Below are 9752 nucleotides of genomic sequence, written 5' to 3'. Positions count from 1 at the left end.
TTTTGACATCTAGTAACCCATCACTAAACACACCAACACAACCACTCCCAGTGGCAGTGGCCACATCTCATCCTTCTCATCTCATGCATGCTCAGTATACTAGTAGCAGCATCTCTACCATTGGCACTCATGCTCTCGCGTCCTGGCGAAACCCAGCATCGCCCCACGGTGGGTGGTGGTGGTGGCCGCCGTTCGTCCTGAAAGTGGAAACCCGTGGGCACCGAACTCACGCGAACGTTCCCCGAACGGGTCGCGACGCTCGCACGACACTCTATGCAACTACTCCGGACCGCCGAGTAACCGCCGGACGGTTGTGCGCGCTGGTTAGTCGTATTCCGTTTCTCACTCGGTGAACGACACGTCGACCACACCACCCCCACCACGCTGTGGCCACTCTCGCGCGCCCGTCCACACGGATTCTTACCTTCCTTACCTTTCCAAAAACAAGAAAAATCACAAAAAACCACACACACGCACGCCTCTACACAGCGAAGATTGTACGAGATTGTCGAAAGGAGAGAGCGGCGGTAGACTGGCGACCGTGGGGGGTGCAGTGTGGTGTTTAGTGCCAGTGGTAGTGGTCGTCAGTCGTCAGTCGTTGCGAATAGCCTGATTTTGAAGGCCACTCCATTTGGTCTCCGGTGACCGCGCGCGTCTGTGCTGCTGTACGTCATTAGAAGCCACGTCTTATGGTGGTCTCTCCGATCGAAACCTGGGATCGACCGCATCGAGGCTACCGTGGTGCACCCTTCCCCTTCATCCAATTTCCTTTGGGAAATGGGAGTTGGTGGGTGGTGAACAGCGTAAGTGCGTGTGTGTATGTCTGTGTGGATCCGTGTCCGGTAATAAGTTGTTCAAAATTAGTTCGAAAGCAGATGAAGAAGGCGTTTCCGTTCGAAGGACTTCACCATTCACCATTTGAACTCTGCGATTGCGAGAGAGACAGAGAGAGAAGGAGAGAGAAAGAGAGTGGGAGAACGCGTTCGGGAGAGAGAGAGAGAGAGAGAGAGCGAGCAGAGGGGTCCGGAGGTCCGTTGACAGCAGCCCGGGGAAGGTGCTGTGTATGCTGGAAAAGCTCTGCAGCATGATATTGATCTCTACTGCTGCTGCTGCTGCTGCTACTACTAGTAGTCCTCGCCCTATGTTGCGCTCGCAGCGTGTGCGTGCGAACTGCCCAACGTCCTTCGTTCCGCTGTGTGAGTGTGAGTTGCTTAGAATACACTATTTGTGTGCCCGTGTGTGTGTGTGTGTGCGTGGTAGTATGCGTGAGCATATGAGTTGGCAAATGATTATGCGAATTAGAGGAGATGATAAAATTATGCCAAACAAAACCCCCGGAGGGTACTGTTAGTGTCGGTGACGAAGATAAAGGTAGAAAAGGTGGAACCGGACCAGCCGAGTCCGGTCACAAAACTCTGCAAGCAAATCGATCGAGTATCGAGTTTCAGCCGCTACCATCTAGTCAGCCGTTGCCATAACTCTGCTTCTCGGGCGTGAAGGCCGGTCTCACCTCATCTCACCGAACCGGACCAACCATCTCACGATTGCCAATACTGACGAACTCTACTCTGCAAGGCAAGGTGCGTCAGCGCGTTGGCCTCGAAGGGTTGGCACATTGGCTAGTGTATGCTCGACGAGCGGCCACGTACCTGCTGCCTGGTACACTATAGCTTCCACCGGGACATACCCCGCTTTCCTCCAGTCGAGTTTGATACTCTAACTGCCGTTAGTCATCTAGTTTCTAGTGAGCCAAACTCCTCGCACACACACATACATACATACACTGCCCATCGCCTTTCCATCTCACAGCTACTGACCATCGTCATCATCGTCATATCACCTGAGCGCAGTGTATGCGCGTGTATGTGTGTGTGTGTGCGCGTGCGGAATCAAAACAGCAAAACCAACAAAACGAAACTCAATCCCGTTCATATGAAAAAGGGATGGGGATGGACGAAAGGACACTCTACGGGCACTCACGGAGACCATTGACAAGCGAGAGAGAGAGAGAGAAAGAGCTTTGCTCCTATGTGTGTGTGTGTGCGCTCTCCATGGGTTGCTGCGTGCTACTACTACTGCTGCTGCTGCTACACTACAGTACAGTGTTTTAGGGCGGTTCCGCAGCACCTCAAAAGGCAACCAGAACCCTTGAAAGTGTTGTGCGACCGTTGTGTCCGTTGTGTTGTGTGTGCGGCGGTCCAGCAAGTGTGCCCAGGATTGGCCAGTGCGTTCCAGTTGTTCCCGGTTTGAAAGCCTTTTTGTCCATTGACTAACTGACGGCACTGACTGACTGGCGGCAGGCAGGCAGGCAGACGGCCTTTGGTTTGGTTCTTCCAGTTGGTTCTTCCCTCCGTCCGCTGTCAGTGGAACCAGTGGCAAGGCAGTGGCAGGACGGTGACGGTGAGGTGAGGTGTAAATGGAGGTCAAATGGAGAGGATACAAGGAGGCCCCCCAACCACCCCAGCAAGTGCCTTGCTGCTGCTGCTGCTGTGCAGTTCGCAGGGGACCTCGAAAATATCGATAAACCATCGCGCTGCTGCTGTGCGTGTTGTTGATGAGGGGTGTAGGGGGCCAGACAGGGCAACGAGCAGCAGGGCGAAGATGGTTGCGGATCACAGCGGTCAGATGTGGGGATGGATGGATGGGGCCCTCCTAAAAAGGATTGTTTGCGGGCTCCTCGTGAGTGTTACTGCTACTGCTGCTGCTGCTGCTCCTTGTTTGTGTGCGAGATCGGAGAGCGCACTTACTGGCGCTTCATCGCGAGAGCTTTAAGGAGAGCCGCGAGAGGACGTGAGATAATGCGAGAGCGCTCGTCTCTGGGCACTCACTCTCTCGCTCGCTCTCTCTTGGTGGATCCTTTTTTTTGGGGGGAGCCTCTCTTCACAGGGAGGGACTAATTTCGTCCTCCCTGTCGACGTGGGTTCGCCTTCGTCCATGGCCCGACGACCCTTCGTCTTCTGGAGCACCCCTCTAGCCCTCCCCCCACCCCCCCTCACCCCCGGGTGTTGTTGATTGCTGCGGGAAATCCCTGCTGTGCGTCGTGTCGGTTGCGTGCTCGTTCGGCCATTCGTGCTTTCGTGGCTGGTGCTGGGCTTTGGCTCGGGTTGCGATTGCGTTAGCAGTAGGAGCAGTAGTGGACCAGAGCCAGTGCTTTCGCTGCCGCTGCCAGAACAAAACCTGAACACGGCACACTCACTCCACACGGCGCGTAACACACGAGGGACGAGCTCTGTTGTGAGCTCTTGGTTGGTTGGTTGGTTGACGGCAGCCTTTGCTTGTGGTGTGTGTTGCTGCTGCTGGTGCTACTGGACTGCGGATTTGTGAGCCACACACACGAGCGCGAGTATTGTTACAGCAGCAGCAGAAGGCGTGAAGCGTGAATTTAGAACCAGGTTCCATTGCTCCATTTTCTCTCCGCAGGATTTTCGTTCGTTCGTTCGTTCGGTTCGGTGGAAGGTAAGGAGGACCTCATCCTCGGGTCTAGGTGGTGTGAAACATTGTGGACAAGGTCACTAACGGTGGCCCCAGGGACACAGGTGCTTGTTACCATCGCCTAACGAGCGCGTTTTCGGTGTTTAGTGCGTTTGACCAAGTGTGTTGTGTGTGTATGTGTGTGTGTATGTGTGTGTGAGTAGAAGAGGGGAGAGATTAATGTGTGGATTCTTGTGGCAAGATTCTGTGCGTAATCATTTTGACCCGACTTGATGGTGGGCACCGTGCTCCTGCTAGCGGCGAGGAATGCATCCCGTACGATGGAAGAAGTGTGGTCCTTACTTGTGAACACCCTTGTGTCCTCTCGGCCAGTGCCAGTGCCAGTGTTGTGAAGGAACGCTCGCTTGAGCGAGCAAAAAGAAGAAACTGACAAAACATTGGCGAACGGAACGTAACGGTCCGTGGCGGACGCTGCCACTGGAGTTTTCCTGCCGACGACGCATTTGAATGGCGCCAGTGCGAGGGGGTTGGGGCGTGCAGGTCCGGACATAAAGCGCCACCGTAGGGAGAAAATCCGACAGAAAGAAAGAAAAAAAAACAGCAGGAGAAGGAGACGGTGAAGGAGAAGAATGCAAGCAGCAACAGCCACCACCCCTTACAGTCGACCATGGCCATCACCAGCGCACCAGGTAAGCTGAAAGAAGACGATCTCAGGTGTTTTATTCTTTTGCTGTGCAGCCGCTCAGAAGGAGAGGGGTGTAGCGAGTGCGAGTGCGAGGGGACCATTCAGCAACATTCAGCAGCACCTTCACCACCACCATTGCTTTGAACTTCCTCGCATCCCCCACCCCGTCAAGGGTGGTCGGTTGGTCCTTCGTCCGGAATGGGGATTCGCTCGCCCTTTTGTGTGTGTGCAGAAGAGAGAGAGAGAGAGAGAGAGAGAGAGAGAGAGAGAGAGAGAGAGAGAGAGAGAGACATGGCGTGCATGGGCGAGTTTTTTTTTTCTCCACCACCACTTTGTCCTTTTGGAGCCCCAAAAACTCGCCAACTCGCGACGCGATGCCGATGACGCTGATGACGGTGATGACGGTGGTCCAGTGGTGGTGGTGCTGGTGGTGGTGAAATGTTATTTCATCCGATGATAAATGGCATTTCAATGGCATTGGATTGGCATTGGCGGGAGCAAAAACTACCTCCCCCCCCACTCTCCCCAGGGGAGAAGAGATGATGGCGATGGCGGCGATGATGCTATCTGAGTGGCCACGGGGACCACGATGGAGGCGCCTGGTGGGGGTTAATTCGTGAAAGATTTTTCACCAAATCCAATGCACGTTTCTCTCTCTCGCTCTCTCTCTCTCTCTCTCTCTCTCTCTCTCTTTATCTCTCTCTTTGTCTGGTGATATGTGATTTAAAATTGCTTGCGATAAAGTTTTCATTTGCGCCCTTATTTCATTCGCCAATCCGGATGGGGGATGGAGTCTCCGGCTTTGATCCGGTCCGGGAATGGGCTTTGATCAGTCGCGAACGTGATGCGCATCTGCCTCCCTCCTCCCCCTCCCCCGTTTCGAGGACTGCAATTAGACTGTTTTGGCCCCTCCCTACTGTGGTGTGTTCCGCGTGCGACATCTACACAACCGGAATGACCGTACCGTATACGTAGTGTATGTGTCGCGTTTCGAGCGATAATTCAATTCCATTTCATCCGGACCGTCACCTCCCCCTTTTTGTCACCCCATTGTGTGTGTGTGCGACTCCACCAAGGGAAGGGATGATCAGGACGAGAAGGATGACGCTCCTGGTTTGGCCACTCGCCTATCGATTGAACTCAACGGACAAACGAGAGGAGGTGTGGCCATCGTCATCATCATCAGCACCACCGGTAGGGAGAGGCCTTGGCGGTCACCTCCAGGTTTCGGGTTTCACTTTTGAAGTTGGACGATGAAACGCCCTTTTTGGAACCCTCCCCTCAACCCTGCTTGCCCTGATTCAACTCTCGGATTCACGCGTAAATGAGGTTCAATCAGTTGGCGTACACACACACACACACGCGCTCGCGCGAATACTCAGTGCAGGGCGTAGGGTCAGAAAGTGCTCCGCGGGGGTCCCATCCATGCTGACACACTGGCTGGTTGGCTGGCTGGCTGCCTGATGCTAATTATAATAATTAGAATGTGCGAGTTGTCCTCCTTCCCCTTCGCATGACCATACCGACGACGCTGGAATGTCTCGCCGGTGAATGCTGGAATGTTGACCGGGGCCGGAGAGCGTCCCAGGCGGCCAGCGGTGCCCCTCATGCAAGCGGTTCGTCACGGGAGCCAGCCAGAGCCGGGGAACCGTGACGCGTTATCGTGGATGTGATTGCCGTGATTTGAGGCGATCACGAACACCAGCTCTACACTCCTGCAGCAACACCCACCCTTTACCCCCACCCTTCAGGATGGGGAGCTCGAGTGTTTTCTGATGGAAAAATAAAAAATAAAAAAAAGGAAATCCTCAGAAAATGACGTCACGGAAAGTCGTTTGTTTTGGGCAACGCGATCAACGCGGTCAACGTGAGGTTTGACGTAAAGGTTAAGCTCTGGCTATGACAGGAGGGACCCCCCCCCCCCCCCCCCCCGGTGGGCTGGACTGGGTTGGGGGGAATTTTAATTTCAAATCTGCAGAATGATCAAGCTGCTCAGTGCAGTGTTGTTGCTTCCCAGTGGATCCGGTGGTGACCAAGCCCAACGTTACGAGGTCAAGCTGGAGTGTCCCGTCCAGCAGGTCCAGTCTGCTGCATGGCGTGATAGCAACCATACTCCCCTGGAAATGGCCACAACCCCACCCTCGCCTGACAGATGCTTAGAAACGCGTTACCAGGGCAGGACACCGCTGGGCGACGTCAAAGGGGGGTCGGATGGGAGGGAGGTGAGGGGATGGGACTATAAATGTAAAACTAGAATATGCCAACCCCTGCTGCTGCTGCTGCTGATGGTGATGGTGGTGGTGGTGGTGATTGTGCTGTAAAATGCAAATATGGCTGACGGCAGATACACGCGCCTCTCTCTCTCTCTCTCTCTCTCTCTCTCTCTCTCTCTCTCTCTCTCTCTCTTTTTTTTTTTCTCTGGAAAGGGTCCTGGATATCTCGGTATCCACGACACCCGTGCACACACACACACACCATGGACACGGCTCTTGCCCTTCGCCATTTCGATTGTGGTCATCCCGGTGGGGGGGTAGGGGTGGGGAGGATGTCGTGCGTCACGCCTTTTTGCTGACCTCCTCGGACCTCCTTCCCTGCTGCTGGCTGCCAGGCTGCCAGGATGACCCGTTTCTATGTTGATGCTCCAACATCGCGATTGGACAAAAAAAAAAAACGGAAAAGAAACAAAATGGAAACCTCCGCTCGGACACCGCTCTGAACCCGATGACGATGGTGATGGTGATGGCGATGATGATGATGATGATGTTCACATGGTTTCCTGGGCGATAATGTGACAATTTGCACACACACCAGCACACCAGCACACCACACTGAACACCACCACTTCGGTGGGTAAAATGTGAAACTCCAAAGCAACGGAGGGGGGGAGGGGGGGGTGGTCCAGGGATGAGGCATATTATTTCCGCTCATTATGCTGTCACCTATGTTGGGTCGAGGGTCCACCGTTGCTGCCACGTGCGGTGTCTGCTATCGCGTTAAAAAATGTGTCCACAACCCTCCCTCTTCCCTTTCTCATCTGCTGCTTCATCCCCTTCCCCTGGCCTCATGGACCCTCCTACGAGCCTTGTGGGCTAATGATGATTACACGATGACAGTATCGTGATGACGTGGCGATGGTGCGACGACACAAATCATATCCCCGTGCGTGCGCGCTCTCGGGACTGTCCCGTTTGCCCGACCGGACCGACCTTTCGGGGACCACCCCATCCCCCAAAACCATTCTTTCATCCCCCGTTCCCTTGTGAGGAGGGGAGTCAACTTTCCAGTCACGTCGAAGTCCGAGACCGGCCGGACCTCCGTGGTCTAGCGACGACAACCGCTCGACCAATTTGGGGCGTGGGACTCAGTCACAGTCCCATTCGCTGTGTGTCTGTGTTTGTGTGTGTGTGCAGCTAGGTTAGTCTGAAATGAACGGGGAAACGAATTAGCGAGCGCTTGTTAATGCCACTAGCGCGGATGGACCCTTTTTGGGGAAAAGGTTCCCAAGACCGTCGCAGTGTTGCATGGACAATAGCAGCAACAGCAGCAGCAGCAGCAGCAGCAGAAGCAGTGAGCGAATGTGTGTGTGTGGGTACCAGGTCTATGTCATCTCATTTCGGGCCGTTTTTCGTGGAAGGGAAAGGAAAGTTGTGTTAATTTTTCATGATGATGCCCGAACAGCCCGGGCAAAAAAAAAATGGAGTTGGGTTTGAGTTAGTCCGGTGACACCGGGACAACGGTCGAAAGACGGGATGAGAGACGATCCTTAAAGGTACTATTAAATAATCATTAACTTACTTGCGATAGTTTTCAGCATTATTCTCTTGAAATCAGTGACTATTTCATAACTACTTTTCAAAGGGATACTTCTATGCTTCCACTCTGTCGATTTGGTACACTTAAGAAGACTTAACGGACTGCGTCGATCGACGTATAAGCTTATCGCTTCCATATAATTAATCGGAGACCTGACTAGTGGCCATGCACAACACTTCGTAAAATTTTTCTGGACAAGCTTCCGGTGTGAGAGGCGATAGTGGCAGTAGAGACCTAGATATAGCTTCGTCCTTCCTCGATTTGGATTACTTGCATCTCCATTCCTTGACCTTGATCACAATTTTTTACACTTTTTCCGAGAATAAATGCAAGCGCACACCGTGTTCGTTGTCCTTGCGGTGAACTGCCGTGAAACATACAGTTGAAATCACATCATGAATCCAATGGTTACTAGATGTATTTCGCATATTTCGCTCGCTACTCTGCTCCGTGCTGTTAAACTGACGGCCAGCATGACCAAGCCTACTACAACTCTGCGCTGCATACGCTGCGCGCACACAATCGACACAAACAAACAGAACACGGAACGGTCGGCCAACGGATGGCCATTTGGCCGGATCCATTTCCACCTTACAACCCTAATCGACCGAAGCGGATTAGGCTCGTTTCCTTTTTTATTTCACCACATAACTTCTCCTTATCCTCCACCCTTCTTGTGCTCCTTAACCCCTCTTCATCTGCGCCGTGTGGCCATTTGCTTGCTGTAAACCCTTCCGCTTTCCCATTGGCTGGGCACATGTGACACACCACTAATGACACACACATTTGTCCGAGTATTATTGCTGTCGAAGTCCCTCCCCAGCCGTGCGCTCTATTTTACATTAATCCTCATTCCGCTCTCCGGGCCCTTCGATCCGATCCGCTCCGATCCTCCTCGTACTACGCTCCACTTAGAGGCTTAACTAACCGCCGACCCCCTTTCCAAGCCCTTCCCCGGGGTCCCCGGGTACAACAACGATAAATAACTGTCTGAGCACTCAATCTCCGATCGATCCGTTTCGTTGCGGATTTCGGTAGTGGTTCCCGTTCCCGTTGCCTTACACCTCCCACCCTCCCGGAAAGTAGTAAACTTCGCACCTTTTCCAATTAGGAGATAGGGTGGGGGGCAAAAGAGGGTGCCGGTGGCACCGGAACCCGGGGAGAGCCCATAATCGGTGGCATTCGCTTGCCCTAATCCTGATTGATAGGTTGACCTAACACATGCGAGGTCCTGTCTGCGTGCGTGTGCGTGTGTGTGTGTGTGTGTGTGTGTTGGAATTACCGGGCACCAAGGGTTGGCCTCCCTTGGCTGCGCTGGTGTGTAACTTGTTGTTTCCGAACCGGTGAACGGTGTCGAACTCGAGGCTGGACGATCGGATCCGGGATTTTTGTGTCTGTTGGGGACTGTTGAGCGCCGCGGTTTTCCGGCAGGATGTCCTTCAGCAGGAAGTGATAGTGTGTAACCCTGTGTGCGCACACGCGTGTGTGTTTAGATGGCGCTTAACGGATGGTCACTTCACCCTCTCTCTCTCTCTCTCTCTCTCTTGGCTTGGGGCCCCGCCCCGACGGTGACCGATTTTCCATCAAATTGACCAAATCCGAAATTACGCGAAAGCCACAAATCGAGCGGACATCAGTGACATCCGGGTGCCTTAGTAAGGGTGTATGTGTGTGTGTGTCCGTGTCCGTCCGTGGATAGCTGGACATTAAGGCGCGGTGCGATGCGTGGTGGATGACAATGATTTCCACTTTCGAGCGCCGATCCTTGATCGCTCGATTAGACCGTGTTCGTGGCCACACCATTATCAGCCAGTGTGTGTCA

The 9752-nt window shown here is 53.6% G+C and overlaps 1 protein-coding gene across 3 annotated transcripts in view; it reads left to right on the top strand.

The window, feature by feature from the left end:
* The first annotated feature begins 436 nt into the window (after positions 1–436).
* LOC125954982 (glucose transporter type 1) overlaps positions 437–9752 on the top strand; it is a 156444-nt gene continuing 147128 nt past the window's right edge. Inside the window, exons 1-2 of one of the 3 annotated variants that reach the window (XM_049685750.1) lie at positions 437–803; positions 3421–3456. The gene's annotated coding sequence lies outside the window, so the exon portion shown is untranslated. Of the gene's footprint in view, positions 804–2296; positions 2406–3195; positions 3250–3420; positions 3457–9752 lie in introns of those variants that run through there. The other 2 variants (XM_049685751.1, XM_049685752.1) reach the window with 2 other exon arrangements.

This window comes from Anopheles darlingi, chromosome 3 (genome assembly GCF_943734745.1).
Source record: "Anopheles darlingi chromosome 3, idAnoDarlMG_H_01, whole genome shotgun sequence".
Lineage (NCBI taxonomy): Eukaryota > Metazoa > Arthropoda > Insecta > Diptera > Culicidae > Anopheles > Anopheles darlingi.
The sequence above is the reverse complement of the archived record's forward strand: the minus strand, read 5'-3'. Positions and strand labels throughout refer to the sequence as shown.